The following is a 12,731-nucleotide window of genomic DNA, read 5'->3' on the forward strand; positions in this document are numbered from 1 at the left end:
CTCTGGGTCCCTTTGTCTGTGTGGAAAGGGTCTCTAGTCGAAGGTGGGCAAAGAGTCAGGCGAATGACAGACAGACCAACACACGAGATTGTGTAGAATCTGAATGTAGTTTGTCAAGTCGAGCATCAAACTTTTTATATAGAAGAATATTGAGAAACCAGACGAGACACAATCCACCAAGTGACACAATACAAAAGGAAAATATACATCAAAAGAAGATGGGGACCAGGCCGCTGCCCTTTTTATATAGAAGAATATTGAGAAACCAGACGAGACACAATCCACCAAGTGACACAATACAAAAGGAAAATATACATCAAAAGAAGATGGGGACCAGGCCGCTGCCACTAAGAAGGGAGCCAGGTGTAAAGCTAGTCTATTGTTAAATCCACCACCAGGGGTTCTACTCTAGTAGACCTTCTCATGAATACTGCAATACCACAACCCCCCTATTTCCTGGGCCCTGATAATTTCTTGTAACTTTTAAGTATCTGTGGAGAATCTCCATTTGTCAGAAGAATTCACCAACTTGCTTCTAATATGCAATGTAGCCTGTACTGAAGATTTCTATCTCAGTGGGATTACCTGGCTCTTTCATGGTAAACACTCTGCAGACCAGCCTTGAGCTGCTTTGTCTCCATCTTTTGTAATGCTTAATTAGTTACTGCATAGGTAACTTCCTTACTGCATTCCAACCGGATTCCAAGCTCATAGGCTTCTGGAACCTAGGAACACTGGCGAAGGCTCTGGCTATGTCAGAATTCAATCTTAAAAGGCACTTATAATAAAATAATACTAAAAGAGAGCACGTGGATCCATACACCAGACTAACATGGGAATAGGGTATGAGTATAAAGGTTAATGAGAAGTCCAAAACTCCAAGAGGTGAGTTTCTGTGAAACTCTTTGCCTCGTGAGTGCTTTCAGGCTTCTCAGCCTGTCAAGCAGTCTTCACTGGAGTGTGTGTGGCAGGCTCCCAGTAAAGAGTTAGGTCCAAATCCAAATCCATGGCCTGCACAACAGATTTGCCTGCCTCAAATTCCTCGGGCAATAGTCTCAAAAGAGCGGGGGGGACTTCATTTTCTGTATTATTCTCAGCACTTCATCCAAATTCAGGAGCATCTTCAAGCACATGTTGGGAGAAGGTCTCAGTTTTCCAAGGCTTATCCATGGGTGTAGGGATAATCTCTTGTGTACTGTATTTATGCATCATCTGTCAATAAAAGGCCCATGACCTTTAGGAAAGAGTAGAATAGAAAGTGGGACATCCACCAGAAAGAGAGAGAGACTCTGGGAAAGAGTCAGATGTGGGAAGATCCCACCTGGACAGAGGAAGTCAAATGCATGAAACTGAGGAGAGGTAATTAACCTTGTAGCAGGGATAGAATAGAATAAATGGGTTATTTAGCTGTTGTGGGAAATATTTAAAGAGTGGCACCATCCCATGCTATACCCAGCTACTCACTGCCCGGCAGTCTCACCACCTCTGCCTCTAGGCTAGCCCCAGCAGCGACCAGTCATGGCTCTCTTGCTGTGGGGTCTGCTCACATTCTCAGCCATCCACCCCTGTGGTCAGTGGTCCCAAAGCCCACTAACCCGGTAAAATCAAAACTCTTGAGGCTTGGAATTTATAAGTCAGATTTATATCAGTAAATTCTCACCCACAAAATGCCCACACAATGAACTCAGAGCCAACTAATATAGATATAAATTGCCCACCTAGATAAGACAAACTGTCCTGTAATTATCCATCCCTTATAAGATACTCATAGCTACTTGTGGCTATCTAAAGCCACTTGGAATCTGTATCATCTTGCTCTTCCTCCATCTTCCTACTTCCTCTGTCCTCTTTGCCTTTGAAAACTCTTAGCTCCGCCTGCCTTTTCCCTGTCCAATCACAGGCTTCTTGTTGTATTAATATTTAAATTAATTGGGGGGGAATCCTGCTACATTTAGTTATTGGAGCTAATCATGGAACAAGCCAAAGCTTTTGGCCTAGGCATTATTAATAACTAAATAAACTAGGAACTGAGGTGCGGGAGAAAAAAGCTTGTGGTAATGTGTGGCATCCGACACACGGGCTCTTAGAATCCAGGTTTAGAGCCTGAGAACGCCCAGGTGGAGGACAGGATGGTTCTCCCTCCAACCCCCCACCCCCCACTCCCTCTACCCCCTAACCACCTACCTCCCCTATACCCCACCCCCTTGTCTCACACCCCTACCTCACACCCCCTACCCCACATCCCCTACCCCACCCCCACACACATGGATCAAGAGGCGGGCTAGGAAAGAGCAGGAATCCCCAGGGAGGCAGTGTGGAAGGGAACCGGTTAAGAATCCCTTGCTGAGTAGAAAAGCCATCTCTTCTATGTGAGCCTAAGGGCACAGTAGCTGTGGTCCTCCCAAGCGTGGCAAGCTCCGGAGAAGGGACAAAGTGAGCTGGATGTAGCTAGGCAGCCAGAAGGAAAACTGCAGTCCAGTTCAGGTCCATATGTTAAAAGCCTGTAGCTGCTCAGGACTGGGATTAAGAGCTTTCACGGAGCAATGAAGCTTGCATACACTACCCTATTAACTGCAGCCCAGAGCCACATTCCCGGAGTGGACAGAGGTCAGAGGACAGGCTCAGCTCAGTGTAGCAATGGCATGTGGGCCCAGAACAGTAGACAGGTGTCCGCTTCTGTTTCGGCCTCTTCTTCCCTGTGGGAGAAGAACGGGAAGGAGGGTGTGGGGCCAGCTACAGGGAGATGTCTGAGCTAAACTGCAGAAGAAGAACACACACAGAAGAAATCTGAGCATATGAGAACTTCTGATCAGGTAAAAAGTGTTTAAAATTATGCTTTAATGCCAAAGAGGGAAAGAAACTAAGTCTAAAATATTATAGACGAAAATGAAGTAATTTGGAAATAATAAAAGTCAACGAAGAGGGTGTAAAGTAAAATTAAGAGGAATAAGCCACATGAAGACAGAAAGAATTTAGAGAAAATTAAATGCAGAAAAAGATACTAAGTTTTAAAGGCGGTAAAAGAGGGATAAACAAATGCACATAGATATTTTAAGTCTCCAGAGAAAAGAGAGAGAATGAAAAAATCTGAAAAAGGAAAGGAAAGAAATAATAGATAAAGGTACATAGACGCTAAAGAAAGTAAGCAAACTAAACATAGAGAGTAAAAAAAAAAAAAAAAAAAGAGTTTAAATAATAAAATCTCCATAGACAGCAAGAAAAAAAGTCTCCAAAGAAAGTTAGAGAGATTTAAAAAGTGAATGTTCTCCATGTTTAGAAATGGTAAACAGTGTAAAAGAGGGCATTTGAACCCCGTATTTTATCTTGACTGTCAACATACAAAATAACTTTATGTGCAGCAATGACTGTAGTTCTATATATCCTCTTTAAGAAAGATCAGAATAAAACAGACTTAGATAAAGAAAGGACTGAGCAATAGATTCGTAAATTAAAGGACATATCATAGAGATTAGAGGATTCATTTAACAGCATAAAGAATCTTCACAAAGTGCCAATCTGGAACCCAGAGCGCCAGGTGCGCTTAAATCCACAAAGGCTTAAGGAGATCACAGAACAGCAGCCCGTACAGATGCTGAATAAAAAAGCTCCCGCTGTGAACCACATCGGCTAGATGGGATATTATATTAATATTGTCAAGGATCAATTACCAGACGAAGGTCTATTTGCTGAATCAGAACTACAGATTCTGTTCAATGTCACCCTAGAGCAATGTCACACTATAGCTTATGTGTTTCATTTTGCAGACTTTGGAGATTTTTTTTCTAAATGTGCATAATACCATAGAGTCACATTCAGAGGTCCAATCCGGGTTTCGCCTTGGATTCTGAAAAGGGCGATTCTGAGATGAAACATTATTCAAATATGATGGCTATCTTGAAAAATGCCTTACTGGTTTAAGCTGATGATGCGTTCAACATATGTGTGCATTAGAAAACAACAATATTACAGACACTGTGGCATAGGGGATGTTACAGTTATATCTTATAATCTTACAGAACAATCGACTGTCTGACAGGACTTTAAAGAAAATGCTCATAGAGCAGAAGGGGCAGGGGATCTCCCAGAGATAGATTAAATAGTGATTTATTGACTTCACTTTTCAAAACATTAATGAGACAGGTAGCACAGCTGCTGAGAGATTTTGAAAAGAACTGCTGAGTTAGATCAGCCTATAAAAATCCTAACTTCAGAATAGAAGAAAGGGAGTATGTTACATAGGGGAAGATGTTTTGCATTTGTTTCAACAGGAGAAAAAAAAAGCTATAGATTCTTTCCAAATTAATAAAAATTAGATTTGACTGGGGAGACCCTCTGAATCTCTTGACCTTAGATGGGAAGAAATAAATTTAAAAAAAAAACAAAAAAACAAAAAACAGGTAACTTGTATTACTGGTCCCACTACATGGTCACAGCTCTAAAACAAGCTGAGACAAAAAAAAAAAAAAAAAAAAAAAAAAAAAGTCCCCGTCCATAATTTCAGCTATGCATAGTCAATAAATTTTGTTGGCTACAAAAGTCCCCGGAACTCATCATACCATTCTTTATTATGGCATGGATGAAAATTTATGTCATATTTGGCTATACAGTCCAAACCAACTGATAAAGAAAACATATGCTATCCACCTGCTCATACAAAAAAAGAGAGAGAGAATCCTATGTAGCTGATATGTGCACATTGCACATTCCAGACATGTGTTAATGCAAAATGTATATTATTTGTGAAAGGTTACATGTTTACAGAACAAAGAGACCAGTGAGTCAGTGAGTTGGAGTGGCCCTGACAGGATTCATCCTGGAAGATGCTGAGAAGAAGGCTGAAATGCTGAAACATGTTTATTCCAGCATCCTGTTTGATCCAACCTTAGACTGCTTTAATAGCTGTTTCATCTAAATTTGCTTTCCAGGACAGCCTCAAAGAAAGCTGCTGACACCAGATGACCCCAATTGGTCCAGCCTCGCAGACTGTCCCAGTCAGGACTTCATTTAAGTCTGCACTTTCACAGCATACAGAGACTAGACTGGACAATATAGCCATTTTCTTGAGCACCCCCAAAAGGAAAATGAAGCCCCCAGAGAGCAGGAAGCAGTTTTAAGAGAAAGATGCCCCATTTTCCAAAACATAGGGGGTGGGAGTTGGTTGTTCGTTGGGTGATGATCATTGGTAAAGTGGGATTGGTTACAAGTTATTAATGGTCTTTATCAGGAAGGAAACAAGGTCTCGGATATTAGACCCGGGGACTTCTCTCTTTCTTATCCTACATTAGGGGAAGAGGGGGAAGAAGGTATGAAAAGGAAAACGGGGGGGGGGGGGATTTAGGGGTAATAGGTTAAAAGGGTAGATTATTAAATCTACTCTTAAACTATGGTGCTTCTCTTAGGCAAAAATCTTATATTGGTATAGATTTTGTACATTGATGCAAATTTAAGATTACAGCATACTATGTATATATGCTTCAACTTTTACTTAAGGTATTGTTCCTATGCAATTCCTTTTTAAAATGCAATGTGAAGTTCTAGTCCTTGAAAGTTGCTATTACAAACTGTTTGGGATAATTAAGAAATGCTAAATGTTAAATACTAGTTTAGTTAATTACAGAAATTCTTCCTAGGTTAAACAGATAGTACATAGCTAGAAAAAAAGCAGTGCGGATATACTGAGATAAATTGTCTTCAAAAACCTCGGAGAGCTATAGAATATGACATTTAAAGATGCTTTGTTAATAAAAGGCTCTTTTTGATACAGTCAGGTCTGCTTCTGGCAGTATCTCCACTCTATTTCAGAGATGGTGGGTCTGTCTGGAAGAATCTCCATATGGAGTTTGCTTCTTATGTGGCAAACTAGGCACTGCACAAGAAACTGCCCTTTGTCAATGGCAGACAAAACTCTGTCCAAGCTGGACAAATGGGATGTAGGGAAGTCAACTGCTGAACTTTGCCAAGACAAGGTAAGCAGTCCCTCGTAATTCCTGCTTTACAGAAAAGTCTGTTAGACATACTGGTAGCCAGAAGGCTGGAGACAGAGATGCTCTAACACTTCTGAAGAACCTTAGTGGCTGTCCAGGCAGCCAGCTGTCTCTGTCACGTCTATAGTGTTGGAAGCTGCTTGCTCTGCATTTCCTACATACTCTGGTAACATTTATTGCTCCACAGATCTCTGATGGAATGGAAGACTAGATAATTATAGTCCCACACATTATCTTAGTGTGCTTAGGATTAAAAAGTGTTTTTAAGTCTAAGCAGATTTTTTTAGGTTGATAAATGCTATCTATGATTAAAAAATGACTTAAGTACAGATTCTGAACTCACCAAATTAGCATAGATAGTAGAGTGCTTTCTCCAAAGTTGTCAATTATAAATGGACTGAACATTATTTTTTTTAATATTTTTATTTTTATTTTATGTGATTTGGTGTTTTGCCTGCATTTATTTCTGTGTGAGGGTGTTGGATCCCTGGAATTGGAATTGTAGGCAAATGTGAGCTGCCATTTGGTTTCTGGAAATTGAACCTGGGTCCTCTGGAAGAGCAACCAGTACTCTCTTTAAACAACAACAACAACCAAAAAAAAAAAAAAAAAAAAAAACCCAAAAAAACCAAAAAAAAAAAACAACCAAAAACCAAAAAAAACAAAACAAAAAAAAAAACTGTTGGGTTTTTTTTTTTAGATTTATTTATTTATTTTATGTATGTGAGTACACTGTTGCTGTGTAGAGACACACCAGAAGAAGGCATCAGATCCCATTACAGATGGTTGTGAGCCATCATGTGTTTGCTGGGAATTGAACTCATGACTTCTAGAAGAGCAGTCAGTGCTCTTAACTGCTGAGCCATCTCTCCAGTCTTGAACTGGACATTATTAATGCAATTCTTACCTGATAGTTTTCATAATTGTTTCAAAAATGATCTTATTGTATATAGTTTATTGTTATAAGAAAAAGAGCCCTTTATTGGACTAAAAGTGGGAGACACAGGATGCTCCCTTGCATACTGTGTGAAAGCATCACTTGTCAATTAAAAAACGGATGGCCTATTAGCAAAAGGCAGGAAATAGAACATGGCAGTTCCGGCAGAGAGATTGGGACTCTGGGAAGGAGTCAGAGGTGGGAGATTCTCCCTGGACTCTGAGGAAGTCAAACATTTAAGACTGAGGAGAGGTAGCTAGACTTGTAGCAGACTTAGAATTGAGTGAATGTGTTATTTAGGCATACAAGTTAGATGGGGGCAAGCCAAAGCCTATGACCTAAGCATTTATTCACACCTAAGTCTCTGGGCCATGATTAGGGAACTGGGGAGTGGGTGGAAAAGCCCTCAGTTACAGATTTCTTCACAGGCTCATTTGTCAATACATTTATATTTATATTTATATTTATATTTTATTTTATTTTATTTTATTTTATTTTATTTTATTATTTTATTTTTTGCCAATGTATCTTCAAAGCCCCTTCCTGTTTCAGATGTTTACATCATGCCAGAGTTAAAGGAGTTCATTTCACTGCAGGAGTGGTTTCTGGGTGAGGTTCATCTATCCCTGATCTCACTGGGGATGTTTTTGTTCTGTTTGGTACAACCAGGTCTCACTGTGCAGCCTTCTGTCCTGGACCTTGCTATGGCAATGAGCCTGACTTAAAATCACAGATGCAACTACCTCTACCTCCTGAATTCTGGGATCAAAGGCATGCATCACCGTGGCTGGTCCACAGGGTTTATTTTTATTTTATGGATGGAGATCACAAGTTTAGGAACACACCCTTGAACAGGGCACAGGGCTCAATGATAGAATCCTTGCTTAGAATCCACCAGTGGTGGCTGGGGGCATGGCTAACATTTGAAAGGCCCTGGGTTCAATGCCAACATCATCTCGAAAAGAAAGTTCTAGGGACTTGAGAAAAGGCTCAGTGGTTAAGAGTTCTTGCTGCTCTCCCAGAAGACCCAGGTTGGGTTCCAAGGGGCGCACAAAGAGTGGCTCACAACCACCTCTAAGTCCAGGTCCGGGAACTTATGCCCTCTTCTGGTCTGTGAAGGTACTACATGAAAAGAAAATCTTCCTCGATTTCTACTGGCCTTAGGGAAGTTGTAAGTTAAAGTCTGAGTTTTAGAAACAGAATAGCTCTCTGTAGCTGTGGATGGGAGGTCAGTATCTTTTGATTGAAATTCTAGAGCTAAACATTAGAATAATAAACATTAGAATAACTGAAAAAAGAATTAAAACACTAAGTGCAGTCACCAAAATATTGTCAATGGAAGAGAAAATGAGTGACCAGGCAGACAGCATGATAGAAATCACTAAATCTAAACCACAGAGTTTAGACTGAAAAATTATTGCCAAACCAGAGGTGGCGGTGCACTCCTTTAATCCCAGCACTTGAGAGGCAGAGGCAGGCAGATCTGTGTGAGTTCAAGGCCAGCCTGGTCTGCAGATCAAGTTCTATGACACTCTACAGAGAGAAACCCACTGAGTTCCATGACAGCCAGGACTATACAGAGAAACTCTGTCTTGAAGAACAAAATAAAAGTGGAAGCCATCATAGAGGCCTGAGAGGCCAGCGAGCGCTTCGGCAAGTGGAGTACTTGCTCTGCAAACCCGATGGTCTGAGTGCAATCCCAGGAGTCCATGTTGCAAACCCACAAGCTTGCCCCTGCCCCAGCATAGACGGGCAAATAAAGTGGTAGGGAAAGCCAGGTGTGATGGAACCCACCTGTAATCCCGGTATGTGGGAGCTGAGGCAGGAGTGAGCCCATGAGTAGCCTGGAGTCCAGGTCCAGCTTCTCCCAGCTGCAGTCCGAGGATGATTTAGGGGCCTTGCTCTGCCACACTCCCCCTGTTGTCTGAAAACATAGGCTGTCAGCAAGTCCCAAGAATCTTCTCTCTACATCTCACAGCACTAGGGTTATAGACCTGGCCACACCCAGCTTCTTACATGGATAGTAGGGATTCGAACTCAGATTCCCATGGGCTGACTAGAGCTCCTATCATACTCTTCACACGTGTAGGGTTTCTCTCCTGAGTGGACTGTCTGATGAGCATGAAGAGCTGACCCCCCAACAGAGGCCCTCCCCACACACATCACATTTGTATGGTTTCTCTAGTATGGACTCTCTGGCGGGCTTGAAGATGCGAGGCGTGACCGTAGCCCTTCCCACGTTTCACATATGAATCGCTTCTCTCCGGTATGGACATTCTGAGGTTCTTGAAGGTTAGAAGCCTGACTGCAGCTTTCCCCATGTTCTTCACAGGTATAGGGCTTCTCCCCTGTGTGAGCATCTGTATTTTGGATAAAGCCTTTCCCACATGCTTCACATGGATCTCTCTCCAGTGGGGACTCTTGGGTGGCACATTCATAGTGAATTATGGCTGAAGCCTTCGCCACACACACATCACATTGGTGGGGTTTCTCCCCAGTGTGGATCCTCTGATGTATGTGAACATGTGTACCTTGACTGAAGCCCTTACCGCATTCTTCACACCTATAGGAGTTTTACCCCAGTGGACCCTCCGATGGACCCCGTGTGTGCCCTCTGGTGGTACTGGAATATTGAGCTCTGACTAAAGCTTCTGCCACATTCTTCACATCTATAAGGTTTCTCTCCTGTGTGAGTCCTGTAGTCACAATCAATGCTGATTGAAGCTCTTGTTGATGAGACCCTTGCTCTTCCCACAACTGTCACGTCTATAGGACTTGCCTTCTGTGTCACTGGTCTGGTAATCAAAGAGACTCTGTTGAAGTGGTCTCTGGATTGATCTCATGTCTCCGGTTCCTCCCCTGGGTGTGAATGCTGACTAAAGCAGCCCTCTGATGATAGGCAGTGTGGTGAATGGAAAGCCCTGAGGCACGTACTATGCCGATACGGTTTCCCTCCTACAGGTGATCCCTGACTAACAGCGTCATCAATGCATCTGTCACATTCACGACACCTGTGGGGTTTCTGCTCTTTTTAAGTTTTAACCCACTGGCAGGATGATGGTTTCGTCACACCTGCAAACCCGTGCCGCTCACGTTTCTCACCGAGTGGCTTGTTTCTGCTCTGGATCTGTGACTCATGCAGGTACCTATTTTGACAATAACTCTGAGTTCTCGAGATTAAAAAGTCTTTGTGTTCAACACGGCTGGAGCTATCTCCTTTGTGATTCTTTATATTGCTCCCATTTTCAGAAACCCAAATGGAATCATCTTGCAGTAGTTGAAAGTGCTTCCTCTGAAGATACCAGGTCAATGCCCATGCAAACCGTTTCCAGATCTGCCAGCAAGACTGCTCTTCCTGGGAAAGGTACCTTAGTGCAAATCTCTGAGTCACCATCTCATTTTTTCCCCTGCTGCCTGTAAAAGAGCCGTACTGGAATGTTAGTGTACCAGGATCTTGCCAAGGACCTAGCAACGGCTTATGTCACCATCTGCCGCCATCCACTGCTGCATGTAAAAGGACTGCCTGCGCATGCACTCTCTGCTTCCACCTGTTTCCATGTGTTCTGGGTCTCTCTCTCTCTCTCTCTCTCTCTCTCTCTCTCTCTCCCCCCCCCCCCCCCCTCTTTCTGTCCTTTTCTGCAACCCAGCCCTTCTCCGCACTCATGGCCCAGCAGGTACCCCTTCATAACACAGTTAATGGGGAAACTCCACATTAAGGACATGGGGTGAGACCTAAGCAAGCCAGTATATAGGTCACTCGGCCTTACATTGTTTATCATTTCCTCAGGTTTTCATTGAGTTGGAAGCAAGGTTCCTGACTCTCAAGTGTACAGTGTGACCCATTTAGAGGCATATGTCTAATGTATACCGTGAATGCTATGAGGCCTGTCGAGATGGCTCAGCAGTTAAGAGCACTGACTGTTCTTCCAGAGGTCCTGAGTTCAATTCCCAGCAACCACATGGTGGCTCACAACCATCTACAATGTGATCTGATGCCCTCTTCTGGTGTGACTGAAAACAGTAACAGTGTACTCATATACATGAAATAAATAAATAAATCTTAAAAAAAAAAAAAAAAACCACGAATCTTCCAGAAGACCTGAATTTTATTCTAGTACCTACATAACTCCCTGTAACTCCAGCTACAGGGTCTCTAGCTCTGTGGACACCCACACACATGTGGCCTGTAAACACAAATTTTTAATTAATTTATTTAAAAATGAAAAAACAGCTGGGCAGTGGTGGCGCACACCTTTAAGCCCAGAACTCAGTAGGCAGAAGCAGGTGGATTTCTGAGTTCGAGGCCAGCCTGCTCTACAGAGCAAGTTTCAGGACAACCAGGGCTACAAAGAGAGACCCATAAAAAGACAATACCAAGTTGACTGCAGATGACAGTACTGTCTGGTCTACCCTGGCGACTGGACCCAGACCCTGTCATGGTAAGAAGTATTCTAACACCGAGCTACATCTCCAGGTCCAAAGTGGGATTTTGTATTTCGGCTGCTCCTGCATTTTTATTAAGGCTCCTGTAACAGAAACTTAGATCTCAACAGTTGCCCATTTTACTAACAGCTACTATCTTTAAGTCCCAGGCATGAGGGTTATGGCAGCTCAGCAGCACCTTTTCTTTATAAGGAACTGCCACAAAGCCCCGATGGGGCCTCGATCCCAAAGTCCTCCACATAACACTTGAAACAGGTCAAGGTTGCAACTACAGCTTCCTTGTAATTAGCAGCGCCCGGAAACACTGACCTTAAAGAGATAGTCTTTCTTTTGAAAAATGATGAAAAGAATTCACGAAACAGGCCAGTGAGATGGCTCAATGGGTAAAGGTGCCGCCTGCAAGCCTGGCAGCCTGAGTATGATGATCCCTGGCTCCTCACAAGGTAGAAAGAGGGACTGCTTCCCAAAAGGTACCCCCTCATCTCCACACATACGCCATGACATGCCTACACTAATGTGCACCCACTGATCTCCACACATATGCCATGGCACGCCTATACTGTGTGTGCTCCCACATACACACACATGCCATGACATGCCTACACTGTGTGTGCTCCCACATACAAACACATGCCATGCCATGCCTACACTAATGTGACATGCCTACACTAGCATGTGTGTGCTCCCACACACACACACATGCCATGACATGCCTACACTAATGTGACATGCTTACACTAACGTGTGTGCTCCCACATACACACACGCCATGACATGCCTACACTAGCATGTGTGTGCTCCCACACACACACACATGCCATGACATGCCTACACTAATGTGTGTGCTCCCACATACAAACACATGCCATGCCATGCCTACACTAGCATGTGTGTGCTCTCACACACACACACATGCCATGACATGCCTACACTAATGTGACATGCCTACACTAGCATGTGTGCTCTCACACACACACACATGCCATGCCATGCCTACACTAGCATGTGTGTGCTCCCACATACACTGACTTGTACTTTTTAAAGATTATTTATGTTATGTGTATGACTGTTTGCCCGCATTCGTGTATGTGTGCCATCTATTGGATCTTCTCAAACTCAAGGTTATGGATGGTTGTGACCCACCATATGGATGCTGGGAAGTAGGTTCTTTGCTCTTGCAAAGGAAGAACCCATCCCTACAGCTCCCAAACCAAACTATTGTAAAGTGTAATTAAGCACACACACACACACACACACACACACCCATCCCTACAGCTCCCAAACTAAACTATTGTAAAGTGTAATTAAGCACACACACACACACACACACACACACACACACACACAAAGAATCCACATGATACGAG

The 12,731-nt window shown here is 43.0% G+C and overlaps 2 long non-coding RNA genes and 1 pseudogene across 2 annotated transcripts; 1 reads left to right on the forward strand and 2 right to left on the reverse strand.

Moving 5' to 3' along the window:
* Positions 1-88: 88 nt before the first annotated feature.
* Gm51471 lies at positions 89-8,835 on the reverse strand. The gene is made up of 2 exons (XR_003946726.1): positions 8,716-8,835; positions 89-1,212 (listed from the first exon to the last, which is right to left on the reverse strand). It is a non-coding gene; the product is annotated as a predicted gene, 51471 (long non-coding RNA).
* Gm18126 (predicted gene, 18126) lies at positions 8,980-9,952 on the reverse strand (annotated as a pseudogene).
* Positions 9,914-11,000, forward strand: Gm51469. Its single transcript, XR_003946724.1, has 3 exons — positions 9,914-10,063; positions 10,171-10,285; positions 10,709-11,000. It is a non-coding gene; the product is annotated as a predicted gene, 51469 (long non-coding RNA).
* Positions 11,001-12,731: the final 1,731 nt, after the last annotated feature.

This window comes from Mus musculus, chromosome 7 (assembly GCF_000001635.26).
Source record: "Mus musculus strain C57BL/6J chromosome 7, GRCm38.p6 C57BL/6J".
In the NCBI taxonomy this organism is placed as follows: domain Eukaryota; kingdom Metazoa; phylum Chordata; class Mammalia; order Rodentia; family Muridae; genus Mus; species Mus musculus.